Source organism: Kogia breviceps, chromosome 1, assembly GCF_026419965.1.
Source record: "Kogia breviceps isolate mKogBre1 chromosome 1, mKogBre1 haplotype 1, whole genome shotgun sequence".
NCBI lineage: Eukaryota > Metazoa > Chordata > Mammalia > Artiodactyla > Physeteridae > Kogia > Kogia breviceps.
Genome location: NC_081310.1, coordinates 86,856,646 through 86,881,490, shown reverse-complemented (window position 1 = coordinate 86,881,490; position 24,845 = coordinate 86,856,646). Strand labels below are relative to the sequence as shown.

The 24,845-nt window shown below is 51.5% G+C and overlaps 1 long non-coding RNA gene and 1 pseudogene across 1 annotated transcript; both read left to right on the top strand.

The window, feature by feature from the left end:
- The first annotated feature begins 421 nt into the window (after window positions 1-421).
- Window positions 422-24,634, top strand: LOC136794502 (uncharacterized). The gene is made up of 4 exons (XR_010841386.1): window positions 422-588; window positions 3,077-3,124; window positions 21,968-22,085; window positions 24,303-24,634. It is a non-coding gene; the product is annotated as an uncharacterized lncRNA (long non-coding RNA).
- LOC136793126 (uncharacterized) lies at window positions 8,293-18,920 on the top strand (annotated as a pseudogene).
- Window positions 24,635-24,845: the final 211 nt, after the last annotated feature.

The following is a 24,845-nucleotide window of genomic DNA, read 5'->3' as shown; positions in this document are numbered from 1 at the left end:
GAAGGGGAGACCAGAATACTTTGAACCTCCAAATGGCAAACTGTGTCCTCTTTCTATCACTCTGTATCAACTCCACTCCCCACCCTAGACACACATCATTTAATCACGCTCTCAAGTTCGAAGGTGAATTAGAATGGGAAGGAGACTGGGGACAGGGTATTTCTGTCACACACTTTCTCTTGCTTCCTTTGGGGATAAGGGTGGCCTGGAGGAACAATAGCTTTCCTTAGCCCCTTCTTCCTGCCTCAGGTTAGAAAAGGCAGTAGGAGGAGGTGGGAAAGAGTGAAGATGACAAAGACCCCTTCCCAGACAGGCATTAGATGGGAGAAGGAGGGGCTTCATCAGAGTGGGTTGTTATTCTGGTGGTGATGGTGTCTCCAGACAGGGGCAGCACCCCCTTTTTGCTGCCTTTCCAGGGAGCGCAGCAAGAGAAAGAAAGAGAGAGGCAAGCGAAATTCCTGAATGGATAGACAGATGCTACGTCATCGGAGCTGCATCCTCCACTCCTCAAGAGGCTAGGAGCCGGGAGAAAGAGGCAGTCCAGCGGCAGGGGCCACCCGAGCAGGATGTCCTCCTCACAGAAGCCGGGTAAGTGGCCATTCTTTCGGGAGGGTCCTAGCCCCTCAGACATCTGAGCTGGGGGGGGGGGAAGGGATCCCCTAAAATCAGTCAGGGCGCCCTACCTTCCTACTTTGCTCACTGGCTAATGGAGGCGGGTGCAATAATCACAGCAAAGAAAGGCTGATAAAAGATTTAGGGGTGACCAAAACGGATGAGGCATGTGTGTGAGTAGTAGTTGGCAGAGTGGGATTTCATCTCTTGCTTCCCCCATCTATCTATCGAGGTGGGCTGAGGCAGGCCCCTGCCCCACCACCGTCCCAGAGCGCCTCTTGGTCCCCCTCCTTCCCCTAGCCCAGGCCAACCGGGAGACAGCTTACTAAGTTTGTCAATGGGATTCAGAGGGGCTTTAGGGTCACGGTGCTACTGATCCTATTAATCCGCCCCTCCCTTCCCTCCACCAGACAGGGCCAACATCTTAATGCTTGCACCAGAGGAGAGACAGGAAGGAAGATTGTAGTGGAGATGTGAGGGAAGAGAAAAAATGGTTCTGTATTTGGACTCCTGACCTTCTTTCCTCGCTCTGACTCTTATTCCTCTCTGCCCCAAACACTTCAGGTTTTAGGGGCGGACAGAGTCTGAGGGACTGGGGTGATTGGGGGTTGGAGAAGGAGCCGCATCTCCAAAAAGGTGGAGATGAGAATTAGGAAAAAACATCGATAGCATTTAGATTAATTTTATTCCCCCTTTTCCTTGCTTTTCTCATGAGCGGGGAGGTGGGAAAGGGGCTGAGGGGAGCTTAAAGGCAAGTGAGGTATTGGGGGCAGATGCCTAGGTTCAAAAGGGGAGAGAAGCCTGCTCCAGCCCTTATGCGACCCATCTGACAGTGGTTTTTTAATTTCTTGTTTTTTAAGAAGGGCAAGAGGAGATAGAAAGAAAACACTATTCTTATCCCCAGTCCCCACCCACATGGTGGTTTCTGGGAGAGAGGCTGGGACCATTGTGGGGTAGTCGAGGCTAGAGGCCAGCAGGCTATTTCTGGTACCCCAGGGGCCAAGTTTCTGGGAGAGGCTGAGGCTGCCACCACCGAACAAGCACACACCTGTTCCATGCCTCCTGGGGCGTGGTCCTTGTCACCATGTCACCCTGGACATTGTGTGTGTGTGGGGGGGGTTAGGGTGGGGTGCAGAGCAGAGGTCAGCAAAGAGAGGTACAGCTGCTCCAGGGACCCCAAGACGCTTCTTGATTAGGGTGGGAGAAGGAGCCTTAGGCTCCCCAACTGTCCTTGTGCTTATTTTCTATCAAGTTGGGGGCTGGGGGTGGCCCCCTCTTTGGTCTGAAGATAATTTCAGACTGAGATACCCCTTTATGAAATGGATGGGCTGGCAGAGCTGAGGCTGGGAGTTAAGTGGGTATTCATGGGTGTTAGAAGTGGGGAGGGGGACATTCAAAACACCCCTCCTAGAAATCAGGCTTGGATTTAAGCCTTATCTCTGCTCCCCAGCCTTCCTTTTTTTTCTGATTTCCTCTGCATTTAGGTAGGTTATCTTCCTGACTTTCAAAAAAAAAGAAGAGGAAGAATTTGTTGTGGAATTGAGTTTGATGTAGAAGGGATCACCAACTTACACCAACATACACACACACAAATACACTTCTCTTAGTATTTTAGGAGCTGGGTTACCTGTGGTACACATGTCATTCCTCAAAATCATAATTTAGCCTGAAGCAAATACTGGGAGAGTAAGACTATAAAATATTGAGACTGGGTTTCATACCCAACATTAAAATTAAACAAAAAAAACTGCTTTGTATCCACCCCTTTTGTGTATGTGAGAAAGAGAAGGAGAAGGAGAGAGGGAGAAATTGATAGCTACAGAAGATGTCTTTATGGATCCTTAGTGATATGCATGGGTAGATGATAGGTAGATAGGTAATGATGAGAGGGGGAAAGAAAGCTAGAGACACAATATGATTGACAGTATCTCAAGTGCGTAGCACTTTACGATGCAGTTACAGCTAGATAGACGAAAATGTATGTCTGACCCCAGATCCTTCATTCTCTCTTGAGCATGCTTTCTCGTACACCATGAACAGCAGGAATCTGTGAGGGGATGGTAGCCATTGGGCAGGGAATTACTCCTCTAGTTTTAAGTCAGAAGGGCCACAGCATCTCCACAGGCTCAGTTCAAACCCCTGGGCTGGTAAGGTTTTGGAGGGAGGTGGAAGGAGGTTGTGAAGATGGGCCTGGGTTAGAGTCATCCAGGCAAGATGGAGCCAGAGAAGCTCAGGCCAGGGGCCCTGCCTTCCCTGCATGTCTAGGCTTTTCTCTTTTAGCTATCTCCCTGTGCAGCCCAGAGCTCTGGCAGTTGAAGAGGGGAACGTAGACTGTCTAGGTCCTAAAAACATAAGACTAGAAGAAAAGGAGTTGGTGAGAGAGTGTCAGGGAGACATGGGTGTTAGTGAAAGAAGACTGGAGCCACTCAAAAGACTTTAACCTTTGTATTCTCCTCCTTGACAGGAGCTGGGCATCCGAGAAGAAGCAGCCTCCTTTGTTTCTGGTGTCATCGTAGGTGTCCCCCTTTGGCTTTGGGGGTATTTATTTTCTTATTTGTTTGTTTTTGATGGTGGTGTTTGGGGTGAGGATGGAGAAAGAAGCTGGCTCTGCAATCATCTGGGTTTTCTCCTGTTCCCTACACCTCTCTACCCCATGCCCTGTCTCTTCTAGCTTTCAGCCCCTGATTTCGGTCTATTCTGATTGTAGTAAGACTTGTATAGTCATTGATAGTGGGAATGGAACGTGGAGACTTAGGAATGAAGGCCACCCTGCGCCCAGTTCCGTGAGAGAGAGGAGAGGCACTGAGGATTCCGGGGACTCTTTTCCCCCTCTCTCATAGGCTACTGAGGGCAGAGATGGAGGGCAGTTGACACAGGGGACGGTGGTTGGTTGCAGAGGAGCAGAGATATCTGCACATGGATGATAGAGGTGAGAAAGGAGAGTGTGGGTTGCGGTGAAGGGGGACCTGCTGAGCTTAAACAGCTGTGAGTGGGTGTGTGTGCCAGGGTGTGTAAGCATTGGGAGGTGGTACTGCTGGGAATATCTGTAGATATGTCATTGCATTTGTCTTAGTTGATGATAGGATTGTGTGTGTGCGCGTGCCTGTGTACATACACAGCACCCTTACACACTCATGCTTTTGCCCCTCAAAGAGACCATTTGCTGATGGCTAACCCTCTACCACCTCTGTCACCTTGTTCTCACCTTTCCAACTCCATAGTGCTCTCAAGCAAGTGAGTGGTATGTGAGTTCAAGGACAGAATTGGGAGCAGGCAGGGAGGCAGTGCTTAGATAGACCTGAGGAATTTTCAGGCCGGCCTCTCAAGAGGAGAAAAACACTTTGTGGGGAGCGAAAGGTGGTATCCCCAGGGATGAAATCTTCCAGATTATGTCTCCACGCCCTTTAAACTCATCTGCCTATGTAGAGATTTTTTTTCACAGCTTCCCCATGTTTTTTTTTTTTTTTTTACTGCGAACTCTTGCTTTTATTTGTCGCTATCCCATAGAAAATGCAAATATTCTATAGCAAAAGAATAATGTATGATAATGTTCACAATAATGATGCACTTATAAGACAGAAATAAATATCTGAACCCACCCTCTGCCAAATGCAGCTTTCATCTGTATCTTCAAGGCAAATTAACCTGATAATTGAAACAAAGAACAAATATGCTTTCTATTTAATTACCTAAATATTTCAAGAGAGTTGCTTGATGCCAAAATATATTTTGGGACCCAAATTGTAAAGATCCATCCAAAAGCTGCATCCAGAGAGCATAATTCAGGCCATGTTTTTTTATACATGGACCTCTTCAGGGACACAGACAATGGGTGGGCATCAGGGCTGTAGGAATGGGGGTGGGGACAGGCACTGGCAAAGAATGTATGCTCCTTGGCTATTTGAGACACTTACAGACTCAGATCAGCACCAGGGATTTGGTGTGCTCTCTCCACAGTCTGCCAGAATTTCCCTTGAAGGACTTGGGTGGGGTCTGCAGACCATTGCTCTAAGAACACCGCAGCGGAATCTGCTGTGTGCTGGAAGCAGAGGGCTATGCTCCAACTGAGGCCTTCCTAGAGAGACTGAGGCTGGTTAGCCAAGCGCAAGGGGGATCTAATGCACCCATTTTACTCCAGCTGTTAGCTTCTCTCAGGTCTGCTGTATCCAATTCTCCACAGTAGAAGGGTCCCTTCTGGTCAAAGGAACTGTGGAATAGTCACTAACACACAACTCCCCACACTCCCCTCTCACCCCCATACACAGATCCCACAGGACACACCTTTTATCAACGCCCGCCCTCTGCATCCACAATGGGCTCAATCCACATGAAGGCAAACTCAGACTTGCAGACACACTCACAGAGACACACATCCTTTTATTAATTCATCAGTTACTGAAGGACAGGGAACTCTGCTCAGTATTTTGTAATAACCTAAATGGGAAAAGAATTTGAAAAAGAATAGATACATGAATATGTATAACTGAATCACTTTGCTGTACACCTGAAACTAATACAACATTGTTAATCAACTATACTCCAATATAAAATAAAAATTAAAATAAATTAATTCATCAGTTACTGGGCACCCACTTTGTTTTAGGCATGGCGTTAGATACCATAGAGTCGAAAATGTATGAAATCGCCTCTGCCCTTGAGGGGCTGTCTCGTTTGCTACCCTTGAATTAGTTTCTTTTTTGAAACTGGAGCAACATGCCTTGGTATACAAACCAATTCCAGTTAATATGATGGTGGGGAGTTTTCTGCTTCTTTCATGGCTTGCAGTTCCATCTCCATTAGAATAAAGACGATGCCCCACTCATCGTCATCCCTGAGCAGGAGCTGTGGGAGATCAGGTTGTCAACTCCACCCAGACAAAACTAAACAAAAAATTACTTCATCAGGAATCTAGGCAGAGAGGGGGATTCCAAGTAGATAATGCCAGGACAACTTGGAATAATCTCCATTTTCTTTTGTGCCCCCCCCCCCCTATATTTGGACACTCTGTTTAGACTGAGGTACCTCTGTAGGAGCCAAAGCCACAGTAAGGTGCAAGGGGATCTAGTTCTTTGTCTAACTATTTGGGGAAATTTAGATATGTACCCACTTCTGTCTTGACCTTGGTTTTTGAGGAATTCCAGCTGAGTCTGAATTTGGGCAATAAGGGTGTGGCTGGGGGTTTTCTGTTGGACAAAAAACCGTTTCTGTCCTCCTCCCTCCCCAACAAAAATACAGCAGTGGCTGAAGGGGAAGGGAGGTCCCTGCTGATCCCAACTGCTTCTTGCTAAGCCGTCTGGATGGCCCAGGCCAGGGCAAGGAATTGTGGAGATAAGCTTGGGCCCCACAGAGGGCAGGGAACTTGGTTGGAAAATAGTGACAGAGAAGAAAGGGGAGTGTGCTAGCAAGCAAGACAGCCTCTTTCCCACATGCTGGCCCCAGCCTCCAGGAGCTGGGTGAGGGTAGGATGGAGGGGCAGAAAGGTTTGTTCAGGGTGCTTTTGAGGGATCTCCTGGAAGGGCAAATGGGGAAATACTTGTAGGGGAAGTTGGTGGTGTGTTCAGAGAAGTGTAGGTCCTATTTAGGATTGCTGGAATGTCTAGAGGATATTGGGTGTCCTATAAAGGAGTATGAGGTGGTACACTGAGAAATATTTGAGGAGGTCTGTAGGCATGAAATGGCCTATAGTTTCTCTGGGGCCTGGCATGGGGGATTTATGTAGGGAATGCATTTAGCAGCACACCAGTAGGGTATGTCTACCTGTGAGAGTGGGGAGGGCTCTGCTTTTCTGCAGCTATACCCCACCATTGGCGGGTGTGCTCTCAGTTCTGGGAGGGTGAAGAATTTACACTGTGGAAGTTTCTAGAGAGCCTTTCCTTTGGGTAGGGGCTTTGAGACCCTATGGAGGCTGACCGAAGGGGAAAAGGTGTGCCAGGCACTGCCCTGAGAATGCCCTCAGACCTGGGGAGATCAGGGCATCTGCTTCAGCTTCCAGCTCTCACTGTGGTGGGGAAACGCAGGTCCCTGGGCTTTATCCTATTTCAAAGTGCCCCCCACCTCACAATCATGCAGCAATTACTCATACATTTTCCAGTCTTTGAGGGGAACACCAGATGAAACCCACTGGCACAGCTTACATCTAACCAAGGCAGATAGCATTCAGGCTGGGCTTTGTCTTAGACTATGCAGAGGCAGGACCCTGGGGCAGATAAAACCACCTGGCTGGGTCTGATGGCCAAACACTGGGCCAAACCCAGTGCACCCCTGTTGGTGTGGGATCCCTGGTGATAAGACCCAACCCATATTAGGCAGGGGGACTGGCTCCCGGTGTCCGAGTCATGGGATATTTTAGAAAAGGGGCCCAGAGGAGAGTGGGTGGAGGGATGGGGTAACTCGGCGCCAGGAAATAGAGCTGCTCCAGGTCAGTCACAGCGGCTCAAATGGGGGTCCGCAGCTTGATCTCAGAGGGCTCCGCCTGTCTTGGAGAATCCGGATCCCGCCTGCGGACCAGCGTGTGCCCCCGGGAGTTGGGACACGGCATTATTCGCTTCTGATTCTCCCGGCCACATGGGGAGCCGGGTCGGGAAAGCCCGCAACCTGAAACCTTGCTTGGAGAATGATTTTTCTCGCTGCGACCCCGGCTCTCCAGACACCCGGAGATGGAACCCGGGTTGGGGGTGCAGGGTTCGTGGTTGAAGGCTCACGGGGTGGGGGAAGGGAGAGAAAGCTCTAGCGAGGGACTCCAGGGCTAGGTCAAATCTGCAGGTGTTGCCCAGACTAATGCCAGCTGGGATCCCCAGCCTCCCCTACCTGGAACTTTGGTGCTGCGAACAAGTTCAAGAGATATTCTCATTTCTGCACGGCGAAGAAGGAGGCCCAGCCTCGCTCAGACCCTGCATCTCCCAATAGGAGTCCCAAACTTCCAGGATCTTTCCCTCATTGTTTCGGATTGAAAACCAACAAGGGAGGTTCCCATCTATCCTAAAAGATTAAGATCACAGTCTGGGAGGGATCAGAATCCGAGAAGCACAAAGAATATCCTGATGAGAGAAGGCAGGTAGAGGTAGAATCTCCAGTCATCTGGTTCTTTTTGAGGAGATGTCACCCGATCTCTTTTCCCATCATTGAGCCCTGAACCTGGTGCAATACACCTAGGGCCAAAATGGAAAATGTAGAACCTACAAAAAGAGTGAGGTTGGAGTGCGAAAGCACAAATGGTAATGGATTGGAGATGGCCGGCAGGTCTCGGGGATGCAGCAAAAGGCTGGGAATCAGCACGCAGACATAGTAGTTCCTCCCCCCCTCACCATTCTCCCGGGGGGAGGGCGCCCCAGTTGCGCACTCCGGCTCAACCTGGGAAGGGGGAAGGGCGGAGCTGGCGGGGGAACGAGGTGGTGACGTCAGGCTCGGCGGAGCCAATGACAGGCCCGCCTGGGGAGGGAGCGTGAAAGGATGAATGAAAAGTCCGGAGCCGGAGCGCGCCCGGGTCAGAGCAGCGGCAGAAGCTACGGAAGGAGCTAGGGAGGTGAGGCCCGCTCTGCCCTGCTCGCCTTGGCTCGGCGGAGGCTGAGATCCCGGCGGGCGCCTCTATGCCGGCGCCCGCTGAGCCCTGGCATCTCGGACCCAGGGCAATGGCATTCCGTGGGCGGGAACGTGCAGGGAGGACCGCGCGGGAGAGCACGGATGGGCACACTGGGCTCGATGTAAGTGGCCTGGCTGGCTTGGGACACGAGGTGGGCTAGAGCCTCGGAATCCTGCGTGCCGGCGCCTCCGCCACTAGGGGGGCTGGCCGAGCCCCACACCCTCCTCAGGGCTCCCGGGACCTCCTAGACGATTCCCGTTCCTGATCGGAACTCCCACCAACCCCTAGGGCACCTCTCGCTGCGGACCCCCGGCCATTTTCACAGCCCCGGGTGATTCTGGACCTCTTTGTACAAAGCCATTTCTCTGGGGGGGTCCTGTGGGGCCCGGGACTCGGCTCACCTTCCCGGCCCGCCCTCCGCTTTCTTCCCTCTTCCCCATCTCATGGATGCTCTCTCGGATCCCTTCCCGGGTGTGTCTCTGCCCTTTCCTTCTCTCCTAGAGAGACTCGCTTGGTAGTCCCTGGGTCGCCTCCTCCCACCCCCTTTGGGTTGCTAGGATTTCCCTGTTTCCTTCTGGGACACCTCCGGGGTTTTACCCCCAGGATTTCGCTCCCCGCTCCCCCTTTTAGTCGGAGGCTTGGATCCAGCCCTTTCCCCCTGCATGAGCTCCGCTTCGCTTCCACCGCCCTCGCGAGTTGGAAGCTGTGGTGGGGCCGGCTCCGCGCCTCCCCGCTACGACCCCACACGGAGGCTTGGGCTCCGCTGAAAGCTAAGGCTCCGTCTATCGGATGCGCCTGGATCTTCCAAAGGAGGGCAATGCAGACCCCGTGAGGTTTGGGAGGCCTCTGTCTCGGTCCCTGCAGTCTTCCCGTGTGGCACGAAAAGCCCGAGAGTCCCTCCTCCCAGGGACCAGCGGAACTCTCTCGCTTCTGGCTCGAATGGGGAGCGGGAAACGAGGCGTCGCAAGCTTTTGGGATCCGGGGGCGATTCCCGGACTTCGACACCGTCGGCCGTCGCGTCCCTTCCACGCCTTTTTCGGTCTCTGTCATGTCTGTGTCCCAGTGTCTCTGAGTCTTTTTCCGTCCTGGACTCTGTTTCTCTCTCCGTCCCCCACCTCTACCAGTGTACCCTTTCCCCAAGCCCCACCGGCGGGCGACCAAGATGCTTCGGCGATACAGGCGTCCGCAGCGGCAGCCGGGAGGCTGCGTGGAAGAGGCGGCGACGGCAGCCAGGAGGCGGGGTTGGTTGTTATCTTTGGTTATCTAGCTGTATGAGTGGTGTGGAGTCTTCATAAAGCTAGATAACCGAAAGTAAAAATAACCCCATACACTGCGCGGAGGGGCCCCGGGAAGGCTGGTGGCACGGGCGGGCGGGGGAGGCCTAAGCGAGGGGCTAGAGCTGCGAGGACCCACGGGCCGTGGTAGGCGAGAAGAGGACCCGGCGGCCCTCGGGCCTCAAGACCGCAGCAGTCGGGGCGACTTTCCACCCTCCAACTTCGGTCCGCGCAGGTAGGAGTCGCAGCCGCATAGCCAGGCGCAAGGCAGTACCTTCTTCCCCCGCCGAGTCGAGGGGTGGAGGGTAGCAAGAAAGGGCGTTGTGGTTACCGCTCGGGATGGGGCCTTTTCTGGCAGTCTGCGGATTGGGTCACTGCCGGGGGAGCTGCTCCAAGGGAGAGATCTGTTGAAATCTTGTTGCAGGGTTATTCCGGACGGTGCCGGGGGCTCCTGGGCCAGGCCTCTCCCGTGGGCGCTGGTGAACAGCTTCCCGCCGGCTATTCACAGCTATGGCTGGGGCGGGAGAGTTTGGGGGAGGTCACCTGAGAAGGCTAGCCTTTGCTTTGATGGGCTCCCTGAAGCCACGTAAGTCTATCCAGCTAGGTCGGGAGCCGAGAAGGGCAAAGTGGAGATAAGTGGAGGTAGACTGGAAGTACTGGGGGTGGGGGGCGGGGTCGCTCAAAAAGAGGACAGGGTGGCTGGGGAACCTTTTTGCCCAGCCTGGGTCCGGGGCGACGAAGTGCAGAGTATTTCTCAGCCCCCTTGTTTTCATATTCTTTCCTCCTTCCCACTCCGGACCTGAATCTGATGTCTTGAAAAGCTTCTCATGCCAGCTTTGTCTTCACTGACTAAAGGGGGTTGAGTTGGGGTCTTTCAGGACACCCTACCTCCCCACCCCATCCTCACTGTCTTGGAAATCATCTCCAAGAGCAAATGGCCTCAAGGAGCTCCAACACAAAGGAATTTGTCGCTTGGTATTTATGCTGCCCAGAGAAAGCAAAGACTTAGAGAGATTAATCAAGGCCTTTCCTAAAAGAATCCATTTATCTGGCCTGACCTAAATATTTTAAGCAAAAGGGTGTTTAAGTGCAGTTGAGTGGAGGATGGTCTAGTCACTTGGTAGAATAAAAGTAACTGTAGCAAAACTAGAAGTGGGCCCCTCTGCATTTATTACCTCTCCCCATCCCGACAACTCCCCACCATCCCCCCAGCCCACCCCCGCATTCCAGAACACAGGGCAGGGCAGTGAGGAGTCAAAAGAGGGCAGGAGAACTGGACAAATGACCTCGTACTGACTCCCTTTGCCTGTGTAAATTTAAAATTTCCTCCCAGGAGCTGATTTTATAGCTACAAGATTATGATTCAATTATATATTATGTGGGAGAAATATTTGGGAATCCAAACTAAAACAATTAGGCTTCAGAGAGTCCAGAGTGCCTATGTCTTCTTCCTTCTGAGGTTTGGAGGAAAGAGAGATTAACGGCCTTTTTGCTTTTTTCAGCTGTTTGAAATCTGTTTTTTTTGGAGGGGGGGTGTGCAGCTGGAGACAGGATTAGGAAGAAAGGGAGTGGGTTTGGGGCAGGCACTATTAATCCCTAACACCACACCGTATTTCCCGGAAACATCACTCTGCTTAGGTGCCTTCCTTTGATCCTCCAACACTGTGTGATAACTGTTATTAACCGCATTTTACAAACAGGAGCTACGAATTCAAATGTGTTGCTAATGTCACTCAGTGGTTTCAAATCCAATACTTTCTCTACTTCTCTACTCTACCATGCTTGCCTGAGGGAAGGACTAGAAAGGGTGAGGTAGGTAGACTGAGATGGGAATGAGCTAAGAAGGGAGGGCATCTGCGCATCAGCGGAGAGGGAAACCCCACTGTGAGATGCAAGGCCTGGTTGTGAGCACAGGCTGACTTTATTTTTTTTTTTTTAACTTTTCATGTAGTTAGCTGGAAATGTATATATGGGATCTGCTGAAGCTCATCCACAGGAGACTTCAAACCTATATTATTAGCCACACCATTCGGCTTTATATTATTATTGTTGTATCCCATTAATGCGTTTGACCACAGGATCTCCAAAGGAGAATAGAGGGCCTGAGGGCACTGGTGGGTTGAGGGTTTACATCCTACAAAACAAGCACCTCAATGGAAAGGGGGACTAGAAGGCAGGAGCGATGTGGGAGTGAGGGTTTGTGTCTGCCTCATGCGTACATAAGGTGTGTGGGTGTGTGGATAGGGTTGTCAGGAGAATGATGGGTGACAGTGTTTGTGGGCTGTGTATGTCTGCTTATGAGGGTGAGAAACTGAGTGATGTGTGACCTGGTATGAGATTGGATGTGCGTGATCCATGGTGGGTAGGAAGCTCAGATGTGAGATTAGGGATTCCTGGCTACATATAGCTATAAATCCACTAGAGCAAGAGACAGTCTGGGATCTGGGGGGGGGGGTTACCAAATGCAGACATCACAGTGACACCACTGAGTCCTACCTTCTGCCTCCCCCAACCTTTATACCAGATAGCACTTCCTCCAGCTAAACCCAATAGGAGAACGGATGGAATAGGGATGCGTGGAGGCTGGGTTGAAAGGGGCACAGAAGGGCCTTACCAATTTCTCTTTTGTATCATCACATTTCTGTGTCCAAGAATTTTTAGGTCTGTTCTTTGGATCTTTCTACATCCACCTATTCCTACTGGAAAACAAATTTTAAGCTAGGTTCTTTACCTATTTCTCTCCTCAGCCCTTTATCCCAATACCCTCCCCTATTGAATTCTGAGTTCAGGAGTTCAAAGGAAATTTTCTTCTAAATATTTGTCTCAAGTTTTACATTTTCACTCATACCCTCACCCGGGGCCAAAATTTTCCCAATCTGGGCATTAAAAAGGTTTTGTTGAAAGGTCCTTACAATAATAGGAATCAACACAATCAGAAAGGCTAGGGAATGAAAGAGAATGAGCAAATGTGACTGAACCAAGGTCTATGTTTAGGTGCCATTATTAACCAGCCTCAGATCAGATATTTGTACAGTGGGGGTAAGAATTTATACCCTCAGGGTTGTTACACGGAGCAAATGAAGAATTCTATATAAAAGATCTTATACGTTATGATACCCACAGGTAAAGAGTAATTCTTAGATTGCAGAGTAGCTAAAGGCTACAGTTTGAAACGACTGTTTGAAAGCATATGATTGATCTCAGAGTGCAAAAAGGACAGCTTTTTGGCATATTCTCAACTGAGGATCTCAAAACACTTAAACTTGAGAAAATTCCTCCTCCTTTTCAGCTTTGGAGTGGAGGAGGGACTCTTGGGACCTGAAGAAGCAGTGTCTGAAGCCTGGGGAGAGGAGGAACAGGCCCCGGGAAGCCTGTTATGGGAAGTGGCTGGAGTCCACATGGCAGAATGACCATTGTATTTTTTTCTCCTTAATGGATCTTACCATGTATTGGTAAGAGTGCTTAAGGTTGGTGAACTGGCTTATGTAGATAGAGAGGTATGGCTGTGTAAATGATAATTCCAAATTTATTCTATTAAGCTTCTGGAGTTACTAAAAAGAGTTTATTAAATTAAAGGACCAGTTAGGTAGTGGGTATAATTAACGAACCAAAGAGAGTTCTGTCCATCAGTATGCAGACTTTTCTTCATCCCTGAATGACTTTAAGAAGGGGTGTTTTCGGGGACTTCCCTGGGTTAAGACTCTGCGCTTCCAATGCAGGGGGTGCAGATTCAATCCCTGGTCTGGGAATTAAGATCTCACACGCCACGCAGTGCAGCCAGAAAAGAAAAAAGGGGGGGGTGTTTTCTGTCTTCTTGTCCCCCAACCCCCCACCTTCCCAACCACTGACTCTTTTTTTAAAAATATTTATTTATTTATTTATTTATTTGGTTGTTCCGGGCCTTAGTTGCTGCATGTGGGCTCCTTAGTTGTGGCATAAGAGCTGTTAATTACGGCATGCATATGGGATCTAGTTCCCTGGCCAGGGATCGAACCCGGGCCCCCTGCATTGGGAGTGCGGAGTCTTAGCCACTGTGCCACCAGGGACGTCCCCCAACTGTTGACTCTTGATTCCCAAGGTTGATAACTCACCAGAGAGCACAGACCCCTCTGCATTCTTCCACATCTGGAAGTCCTTCTGAGGTCTGTACTTCCCAAGGTTTGGGAGTTGGAATACTGATATTTGTTTCTTCACCTCCTTTCCACAGTGATATTCTGGGGATCTTTGACCTTTCCATCTTCCTTCCTTTGCTATTGAGACGCCAGAGATCTTGAGTGGTTATAACACTGTTTCATTCAGAGGCAGGGTGTACCAACTTCCTGAGTTGTTAAATGAATTTAGGTTAATGCTTTAAAATCATTGGAGGGAAAGAGTAGACAAAAAACCATAAAAACATTCTCAGAGCTTTGAGGAGAATGAAGAGCAGGGTTGTGGAAGGTAAGTGTGAGCCAGAGCATATTTAGATAGGAGAGAGGTAAGAGAAAAAGGGGAACCCTTCCTTGCCACCCAGGCTCTCCCAGGGCTCAGAATGGCACCCCTCCTCCTCTTGCCCTAATCCCCCCATTAAGGCTGCTCTGAGTTTGTTATGACAGCGGCTGAAGGCAGCTGAATTGCTGTTTGCTGTGTCTGCTAATTGGACTGAAGGGTTGGAATCTGGACACTGAAAGAGACCATTGTTGCTGTTTACCTTCCACACTGCCTCCCTGGGGACCTTCTGGGTGAAGGGGAACAGCACGCCCTCAGGGTCATTGCACCCATTCCCTGTCTCTGCACAAGGGACTGGGGTGGAGGGAAAGTTCATCTCATTGCCTTGAATGGTTTGAGCTTCCACAGCACAGAAGAGACAGGCCCAACACCTGAGTCGGTCTCCAGGCCAGGCTTGGGGCCATTGGGAACTCCTAGGAGAGGGGAGGTTATGTGTTTGTCCTTCTCTTCCCTATTCATTCCCTGCTTCAGGGGGCCTAGCATTGCCTCTTCCTCCAGCTGCTCAGGCTTAACCCCTGACATTTTTCTTATTTGCTTTCTTCCAGACCAGTGGTTCTCAACTTGGTTATGCACTAAAATCACCTAGGAAACTTTTTAAAAAATACTGATATTTGGGTCCAGTGTATCCCAGAGTGCCTGAGAATGAGGCCTAGGCATCAGTATCATTTAAAAGGTCCGTTGGTGTTTCTAAATGTGCAGTTAAGGTTAAGAACCACTGATATAGGCTCATCTCTCTGCCTGGGAAACACGCAAACACACACACACACACACACACACACACACACACACACCTGTGCACATGCAAGCAGGCACACACATACCCTTTCCTACTTTCCCCACCTTTCTATCACCCCCCACCCCAAGCTCCTAATAGCTATAATACTATCAGGCAGATTGTGTATCTTCCTCATCTTTATTACTAAATTCCTCATAGGCGCCTTAGAATTTAGGGTGGAATTTAGAAGTCTGTAACCTGTCCACTACTTCAATCTGCGCTCTACCCCAAGGGCAGAAACTATGACTCCATCTCCCTGTGGATTTCCAAGTAGGATCCAGATGAGGACTGATCTAATCCAGGACACTTAAATCATTAGGGATGAAGGGGTGTGAGTTTCAGAGTTTCATTGACTCTTGATCTCTTCCTCCCCCAAAGTAGTATTGGCTATTTGGAGATCTTCAAGGAGGAGAAACTGTCTTCAGAAATACATCTGCCCCTTTCCTTGCTGTTTCGGAATGTTTCTGCTTCTTCTCTTCCCTTTAGCTTCTCGTCTGGGGTGGGTGGGTGGGATCTCCACCACCCTCCCGCCCTCTTTCCTCCACAAGGGCACCAGAGCCGTATCCAGCACCACGGACAGCTCCCAGGCGGTGAGTGCAGTGGCCGTGCTGACCCCCTTCGGGAGGGTTAGGAGGGGATCCTGTCTGCACGGTTATATATCAAAGACTCTAGAATTTTTAATCTTTGGGAGTTGTTTGCAGGCAGCTGTTGAGTCTCAGGGACAGGAAAAGGCTGAGGGCAGTTGCCATTCCGTCTCCAGGAAACTGGGTTTGTCCACTTTGGGGAGTCTGAATGAGAGGTCTCCAGCAGTAGGGAGGTTGAGGGTTAAATTTCAGGAAGAATTGAACCTAAGCTCATGTAAGATACACAGTGTATGGATCAGGTAGAGCCTTAGATAGCATCAGCTCTATAGCCGTCATTTTACAGATTCCCAAGAGAGTGCAAGAGGTATGACCAAGGTCACTCAGCTGGTTAGTGGAAAGGCCAAGATCCAGGCTCCTGGTTTCCAGCCTGGCCTTGCTTATTGTGTCTGATACCTCCTTAAGGAGTCTCCCTGCCTGAGTTGGGTGGAGCAGCCCTAATGCAGGTAGGTAGAGTTCACAGGTTGCCCCCATACAAAAAAGGACGGGATTCATGTCCGGGCATGTGAGGTGTCCACACAAGCCAGGAAGAGATGGAATTGACTGCTCTCTCTGTCTGAGAAGGCTGGGAAGGGAGGCCTCAGGGAGAAGCACAGGGGAAGGCATACCTAGCAGTAGATGGTAAGCCCATGGGAGACAAGGCAAGGGGGCAACAACCTGCCAGGGCAAAGAGGCCAGTGGATGGCCACAAGGAGTCTCCAGAGGCCAGCAAGAGTCACGCAAACTGGAATGGGGCCTGGGAAAGGCCCTTCTGTGTGCCCAGTCCTGCTCCCCCAACACCACCGCAAGCCTGGAAACAAAGGGACCATTCTTTCTAGGATTTGATGCCGCCATCTCCGGCTGGCAGTGCCAGGTGGTGGGGGCATCAGGGGGTGTCAATCCATTATCCCTCCCAACTCTCTAGGTCCTCTGGGGCTGGATGTTGGGGAGGTGGGTGTTCCATGCTATGTTGTCATGGCAACCACCCCAACCCCCACCTTCCAAAGCACAAAGAGAGACAGCTTGCACCCCCCACCCCCACCCCAGGAAGAACCTGGGTCTGGTTGGGAATCTTCCCTTGGGAATCCTCCTTTCTGATGCACAAGCCATGGCATGCATAAGCATCACCCTCTTTTCAGCTGAAGGTTCAGCCGTCAGCAGACCATACAGGCAGGGAGGCTGGTACATCCAGAGTCTCTGGGCAAGGTTGTGTAAGTGAGTCCCTTGTACCTAACCCTCTCTCCCCGCAAGCTCTCCTGTCCCTCACCTATAGCCAAGGCCATCCTAGGCCTTCTCAACTGAAGCAACGGTGCCTTCACCTACTCTTTCCCAGAAGTGAAGGACACCTCACTACCCCCAGCAAGCCCCCAGGCTGTGGGAACAGAGAAGATGGGGTCATTCCTGCCACCCTCCATCTGTACCCTCCGCCATTACTCATTAGGCATTCTGCCCCCTCCTTCCGCTTGTTAAGCCTGATTTGCATACATTTGCATAATACAACTCATTTGCATTCCAGGAGGCTCTTGGTAGGAGCCAGGAAAAATGGGGAGGGGGGTTGGAGAAGAGAGAAAAGGGGAGAGATTTTGTTTTCATCAAAGTGTGTGTGTTGGAGGGGGAGGTGGCAGGAAGAAGACAGAAATAAAAACTCACACTACTTTCTTTCTTCCCTTCTGCCCTCCCTCCCTATGCTAGACTCAAATGCCAAAGAGAGATGCCAAGGGGCCGGCTTTTCTGTCCTTTTTTGTCTTGCTTCCTCCGGCCTTGGCTCCCTAGCCTGGCCCCCCACCTTGCTGGGCTCAGGCTTCAGAAAGAAAGGGGCAAGGGTAGGAGGCAAGCTGTGGGAACGGAAGCAGAGGGAGAGAGGGAGGCCACCATCTTAGGTAGCTGGCGCCTATAAAATGGCCGCCTCTGACAGGTGTGGGCTGAGAGCCAGCCTTGGATGGTGGACAGGGAGGGAGGTGAGATCAGGTAGAGCCTTAGATAGCATCAGCTGACCAGGAATATTGTTGAGTCTTCCTACTAGTGGAATTGTGAGAAGAAGATGGGGAGAGAAGGAAGGAGGGAGAGATGAGGGATGGCAGCCCCAGAAGAGACATGAACCTCACATAGGATCAGGGGTGGTAGAGAGGCCTCTGTGTTGAGTTTAGTTCCAGACCCCTCATGGGTGCCAGTGGTTAGAGAACTTGGAGGACTATGAAGAGTGTTAAAAAAAAAAAAAATACTGGAAGAATCAGAACTGGAAATATCAGCAGGAAAGGGAGGGTGAGAGGACAAGGTGTGGGCAGGCAGGATTATCTGTCAGTTTGAGGGTTTCTCTGGGGTCTGTGAAGGGCCACTCGCTATGTACTTGAGGTGAAGTTCCAAGTCTTCTCTCCTCAGCCCATCAGTCTGGCTTCCACCTTCATAACTGGTGAAACCTGTGCCCTCTCCAGCCTCTCACACAGACTCTTCAACCGGACCAAATGGCCCTTGCTCAAGCCTGGTGACCTCTGTGGAACATTTCCTGCTGATATCCATTTCATACTGATGTCTTCTCCTTTGGCCTTTGGTTCTTCTGTTATACCCCTGATTATTCATTCTGGGTTCTAGTCATTCAGTCCTCTGGGTAGATCGGTTCTCCAGCCAGAATTGTTCTCCAAGGTTCTGCTATCAGCTCTTTTTTTTTTTTTTTTTCCCTTTCCACTCATGCTCTTTCACTTTTACCATTTCAACCATCCTTTGGAATTATAAATGCTCACTCATTTCTCTAAACTCCAGATTTGCACCCTAACCACTGTGGTCCTGTTATTAGCTCCCAGATCAGATGGGAGTGGTGCATCTGATTGGCTAAGCCTGGACCATATGACCAGGCCCTAGCTGCAAGGAAACCAGGGAAGGTACCTGTGCTTTTGGCTTCTGTAGTGGCTTATAAGTACAACCTCCCTCCGAAACTCATGAGATGGCCATTCCCCAAACATAGGGAGGGCATTCAGATGCTTACTCACTCAGCATTTAAGTCTTGCGCTACATTCCTGCTTCCCCACCTCTATCGATAGCATCATTAAACTTCTAGGTCCTCAGGTGCAAATCCTGAGCATTATCCTGGATTTGCCTTCTTCCTTTCCCCTTCATCCAGATCAGTCACATCAGAACCCATCACTTTGTCCTCAGTAGCGCTTCTCACATCCATGCCTTCCTTTCCCTTACCCATATCTCCATGTCAGCTCATTCACTGAACAGGCATTTATTGGGTGCCTACTGTGTGCCAGGTGCTATGTTGAAGAGGAAGGTGGAACACAAAGCTGCTTTCAGGGCCTAGCAGCCTGGTGGGGGAGGCAGACACGAATAATTACAAGACAGTGGAAAGGCTGCTGTCCTGAAGACCTATACAAGGTGCTGTGGCAGCATGGGGGCTGGGACACCTTGGGTGAGTTAAGGAAGGCTTCCAGGAGGGGGCCAAAAGATAAGTGATAAAATAAAGGGGATAAAAGTGATAAAAGTTAAGCAGGGGCTAACAGTCTAAGGCATCTGACAAAGTGCGTGGTGGGGAGTGGACAGCATATGTGAAGGCAAGGAGGTAGGAAAGAGCACGTTGTGTCAGGAGTGTCCCTTAGAGGGAGTCTGGACAGGGAGGAGATGGGAAATGGAGGCAGAAGTTCAGTTATTAGGAGCTTTATGTGCTTCACCAGGGAGACTGGATTTGATAGGGGTACTGGGCAGTTAGCTGACAGCCTCAGAGGTGCTGAGCGCAGAGTACGGCTCAGGGACAGCACATAACCACCCCCAGGATGAAGGGGGAAACCCGAATCTAGCTGCCCGCTGAGCCCAGCACCAAGCAGATACTTAGCTCGCTCTTGGCTGGTTCTGAACAAATAGAGGAATGTGAAAGGAGGGGGAGCCACTTGAAGAAGGGTCTCTGCCTCTCCCCCTCTAGAATCACCCTCACTCCTCTCGACCACACACACCTGCATGGTCGGGGCAGGCTCAGGGGAGCTCCCTGGGAAGAGACGTGGAGAAGCCAAGGTTGGTCCCCAGCACAGTGAGTGCCCTGAGGTCAGGACAGGAGCTGGACCTCTGGGGGCTGGAGTGAAGAACAGAGAAGTTCAGTCCTGGAAACTTCCTGGAGGAGGGAGTGGGAGAAGGGGTAAGGGAGGGTCCAGGGGTGGGCCAAGGCTCTGAGGAGATTCTTCCTAGAGAAGGGGTGAGAGACTGGAGAGACAGCTGAGGAGATGGCGATGCCACTGCCGGCCACCAGGGTGGAATGTAAGTGGGTGTGCCGCCTACCGCCCCTCCCCCAGGCGCAGCCTCTGCACAAAGACCTCTCTGTGAGTAGCTGTGGAAGTGGCCATGTCAGGTGCGGGGGCTTAGCTCCCAGGGCCTACTGGGAGTGGGCTGGAATGGGGTTGGAGGAGGGAAGGGTGAGGGGTGGCCTCAAGCTTTAGCCAGGTCCTGGAAGGAAACAGAAGCTGAGATTTGGCCAGGTCTCACAGTGAGGCCATCCATGGTAGAGTCGTTCCCAGGACAGGCTCCTCTCCAGCACCAAGGCTCTGCCCCTGCTCCCTCCCCAGGTCTTTCCAGGTGTATCTCCGATGCTGCCAGGCCTGTCCAGCCTCCCTTCCCCAACTGTACATGCCCTCCCATAGTACCTCTGCGGCTGGCCCCGCCCGGAGCCTCTCTCTTCTTCCAGCATAGATTCCCCTCCAGCTCTGCACAGAGCTCCCCGTCCAGGGAGGGCTATGTTGGGAGGGTGGAAATTCAAGACTGACCAGAGCCCAAAAAGGAGTCCAGGGTCCCCTCGCGGTCTCCACACCCAGGGGAGGTTTCTCTCCTTGCCTGGCCTCAGTGTCACTTATGCTAACCGGCAGTGTGGGTAGACCTCCTCCCCTACCTCCAACCCTCCGTTGGGTACACCGTCCCTGCTAATAAAAGTTTGGATTTGGGGCACTGGAAGCGGTAGAATGATGGTGGACACACCTCAGCTGGCAGATTGCTCACAGATTTGATAGAGGGGCTCCGGCCATAGGAAGAGCAACAAAAGAAGGAGGTTTTGGTTTTCGACTCTGGAATAGGACAGGCTGGTCAAGATACAAATTCTATCTTCCCTCCCTTACTAGCTGGGTGGCCTTAGGCAAGTCACTTAACGTCTTTGGATCCTAACTTCCTTCCGCGGTTATCCTGAGGGTCAAATAGGTCGGTGTGGATGAAAGTGTTTTCAAGGCTGTGTGCAGATGTCCAGTGCCCATTCTAAATGCTGAGGGACACAGAGTTAGAGGGGCCATGATAGGCATAGATAGATGGGGACAATCAAGGAAGGCTTCCAGAGTTTGGAAATGAGGGAGTGGGTTGCTAGGGAGGAGAGTGAAGGGACTCTGGGTACAGAACGTGATGAAGCCCTGTCTGGGAGGCTGGGCTCCGTGGACTGGCTGGAGCTCTCTGGTCTCAAGCAGGTGAGCATCTTGCTGAGACAGGTTTGGGAGGCACTTGTTTTTAACAACTATGTGGTGAAATGGACTCCGTGACCACAGCTTCTTTCATCCTTCTCAGGAAGAACTTCCCACTGGCCCTGTGTGAATACTGTCCAGCCATTCCGGGAAGAGAGGAGGGGTGGAGTGAAGCCCGATTTCCCTTCATCTCCCTAACCCACTCTGCTCCCCCATCTCAATGCTCTCCAGAGGGAACCTTAGCCGGACACTGTGACCCTCCACTGAATGTGTACAAAATGGTACCTCCGAGCCTTGCCACTTAGGACCCTCCCAAGTCCCTGATTTTAAGGTTCCTCAGCACGGTCAGGGGTGAGCTAAATTCAGACCAGTTTAGATCTCTCGGCTGGTGGGCCAGGGAGACTGAGCAGGAGGGTCTTTTGTCTCTAAGCAGTCATCCCTTGTTGTACAAGCAAGTCTCGAGGAGGAATCCCCACTGATAGCAATGGAGCCTTTAGGCCTGGAGGGAAGGGACAGGCTGAGGCTGGCATATGGAGGGAGAGCCCTGGGCACAGGGTCATGAGCTTCACCCAGCTGGGGCTACCTTCTGCTGGGTTTGTCCATCTGGCACCAGCTGGCTTCCCGGCACTGCCCCCACAACCAACCAGACTCCTTCTTCTGCTGTTACCATAGCAATTGGCTGCCATCTTGTACTTGGGGCACTATCTCATATCTGGGTTTTCCCATGGGGTTCCTGGAGGATGGGAGATAGGTCTCCAGGGGATTTATCCCTCCTCTTGATATCCATCCAATAAAAAATCATATTAATATATGATTTTTTAAAAATAGTCAAAACGAAGGCTTACTATATGTCAGGCTCTGCTAAATACTCTCTATGTGTTATTTAACATGGATAAGAAAGCATTAATGAGACAAAATTTAAGAGGTTCCCACTAGGGGCTTCCCTGGTGGCGCAGTGGTTGAGAGTCCGCCTGCCGATGCAGGGGACGCGGGTTCGTGCCCTGGTCCGGGAAGATCCCACGTGCCACGGAGCGGCTGGGCCCGTGAGCCATGGCCGCTGAGCCTGAGCGTCCGGATCCTGCGCTCCGCAACGGGAGAGGCCACAACAGTGAGAGGCCCGCCTAGCACAAAAAAAAAAAAAAAAAAAGAGGTTCCCACTCAGTTTCCTGTTTCTTTGACAGACTCTTCCTCTCTCCCACCAGGCAATTCCATGCTCTTGCTTACTGCTGTCTTGGGAAGTCCTTTCCAGTGTCTAACCAAGTTCTGTACTGCTGAAGTACCAGTTCTTTGACCCTTGGCTTGACATGGCTAATTTGAGAGGTAAGGAAGGAACTGCCACCCAGCTTTAGTCACTTTATTGAGCTTCCTGGATTCCAGCTGTTGGGATAGGGAAACTGAGACTTGGCCAGATTGGTGAGAGGCCCAAGTGCCCCTTAAAGACTTGGAGGTCCCAAGTCTAAAAGCTTTTGTTTAGAGGAGTGGACTCAGTGTCACAAATGCTTTGAAATTTCCCTTCCTTGCCCCATCCCCACCCACAGAGAGAGGCAGGAGACAGAGACCATTGGCAAGTGATAGTCTTCTAGCTCTGGTGCAGTGGGGGTGGAAGGCAGTCTCCCCCCTCCAGCCACTGGGGACGGTCCAGCAGGGTCCCTGAGAGATCCTGGGAGGGTAAGAATTCCCTCCCTCTGTAGCTCAAGCAGAAGGCTGAGAATGGTCACCTTGAGCTAGAGGGGCACCTATAAGGGGGCACTGAGCAGGGGCCAGCTTTGCAAGGGAATCCTGAATGAGGAGCAGGTGGAGAGAGAAAGGAGGCCATTCTCAACTGAGGAAGGGTGGGCTGGCAGGGAGGGGCTAGGGATAATTTACGATATCACTGTTCTCCGCCCCGCTTTCCCAGCCCCCACCCTCTTCCCAGGCCCCTGCTACTGTACGGTTGCTAGGAGATGCTCCCTCTGTCTGGAGCTGAGAGGGTGTAACAGGCGGAGACTGTTCCATCTGGACTCCTCCTCTCCCACCCAGGGGAGGGCCCTGAGCTGGGCTTCATCTACCACCCCTTCCCAGGCCCTGACAGACACCAGTTTCCTCTGCTGTTCCCCCAAATCCAGCCAGCCTGGGGCTAGCAGGGTTCCCAGACAGGCTGAGGATCTTGAGCAAGGAAGGGAAAGGGAGCTGTGGGGGGAGAGGCTAACAGACTTAGCGGGCACTGAGGGGCAGCTGGCTCACCTCGGGGCCTCTGGGAGCCAGCCCAGGCTGGGAATAGGGCCAGAGGGGGTCAGGGACACAGGCCTCAAGGAGCCCAGGTTTGAGAGAGACTGAGTCCTTACCTTTGGGGAGCTTCCAGTTTGATGGGTGAGGCAGACCTCCCATCCCTACCCCTCCATAGTATGGTCAACGTCAAGGTTAGGGAAAGGCGAAGGTGGGGTTGGGGGCAGGGAAGGGAAGGAGGAGGTGGGACAGGGAGGAAGAAGGCAAGTCTGGAAAGTCTGAGAGTCTAGGTAGGAGGAAGATGACACTGATCTGAGCAGAGGTGGGTAACGCAGCGGTGTGGCCTAGATCCCCTCCTCTTTCTGAAATTCTCTTCTCAGATTTTAAAGCCGTTGGAGAAGTCGGGTGAGGAGAACTCTGGGGGCTCCCAACTCCGGATGAGGCAGGAAAGGAATGCTGTGCCCACAGCTGTGCTTCTGACACCTGATTTCTGTGTAGCCCCTATTGATTTTATTCTTTCCGAGGCACAGCTTCCCTCCACCCCAGGAAGGAAGGGACTGACCTCGATCTGGCACCCACTTGCTTGTGTAAACCCTTTCCTAGCCATTGTCTCAGTTAATCTTCCAATGGTCCTGAAAACTGGGTGATACGGTCCCCACTTTACAAAGGCATAATCAGAGCCCCAAGTCACAGGACTAGTAAGCTGGGCTGGGCTTCAAATGGGACTTGGTGGCTCCCAAAGCATATGCTGTCTCCCTCCCCTGTGCTGACTTCCTGCAGAACATGTTCCAAACGCAATCCGAGGGACTGAGAGGAGAGATGACCAGATAGGCAGGGGGCCTTCTCTGCATGTTCTCAGGGGAGGAAGGGGCGCTCCTTCTCAGGTGCAGGAGTGGAGTCTGAGGAATGCTGAAACAGTCCTTGCAGGTTAAAGACAGGACTGGGGAAGAGGCCACAGGAGCTGTAGAAGTCAACAAAATCTTCCCAGGTTTGTCCCTAGCCAAGGAAATATGCTTTCTCTCTTCCTGAAGCAAGTCCCCTGGGCCACCGCCTAGCCTCTCACCTGTTTGGGATCTGAGTTCCTGCCCTGGGCATGCCCTCTCTGCCTCCCCCTCCACACACACAACCCCTGCCATGGCCCTGCGTAGAGCACCTAGAAGACGCTCCTAGACTCATCCATTGTCATGGTAGCCCCCTTTTACATGGAGCCCTCCCTGGTCTCTCGCCTTTCCTGGCCACTGGACGCTTGCCGTGCTTGCCGTCTGCCTCCTGCTAAGGTCTCCATCCAAAGAGAACTTTTTTCAATCTTGACATTTTTTTTTTTCTTTTCAGACCAAAAAGAAGAAGCTACTTCACCCAGCTGGCTTGGGTTCCCTCTGAGAAGCCATCCTGGTTGACTGAAAGATAAGGCTAAACTCTAGCAAGTTGAAGAGCTCTTTCAAAAAGCCTTTGAGCCAAAGAGAAGTGGGGAGGCCCTAGCCTCCAGCCTGGGCAGCCCACTGTACCTGGAGCCACCTGGGATAAGACTTTGCTTCACCATTGCTCCTGGGTCTACAAGCTGTCCATCCCACCCGTCCTGGTCTCTCCTGTGTTGTCTGAGCTGAGATTCCTCTGAGATGGAAGTCCCATCTCCTGTCTAATAAAGACTCTTGAATACTGAACAACAGTACTAGTGGTAGTGGATGTACCTGGGCAGGGGAGGGGCTGAATGAGAGGAGGGCAGTACCGGGCTCCCTCTAAGAGACCAATGCTATAAAAGCCACCATTGCAACAAAAGGGGGAAGCCTCACTAAGACAGAACTCCCACCTGTGGGGGATGGGTTGGGGAGGAAAGATCTCCTTGGCTCCTTCCTCTTCTCTGAGCCACCCCAAGGC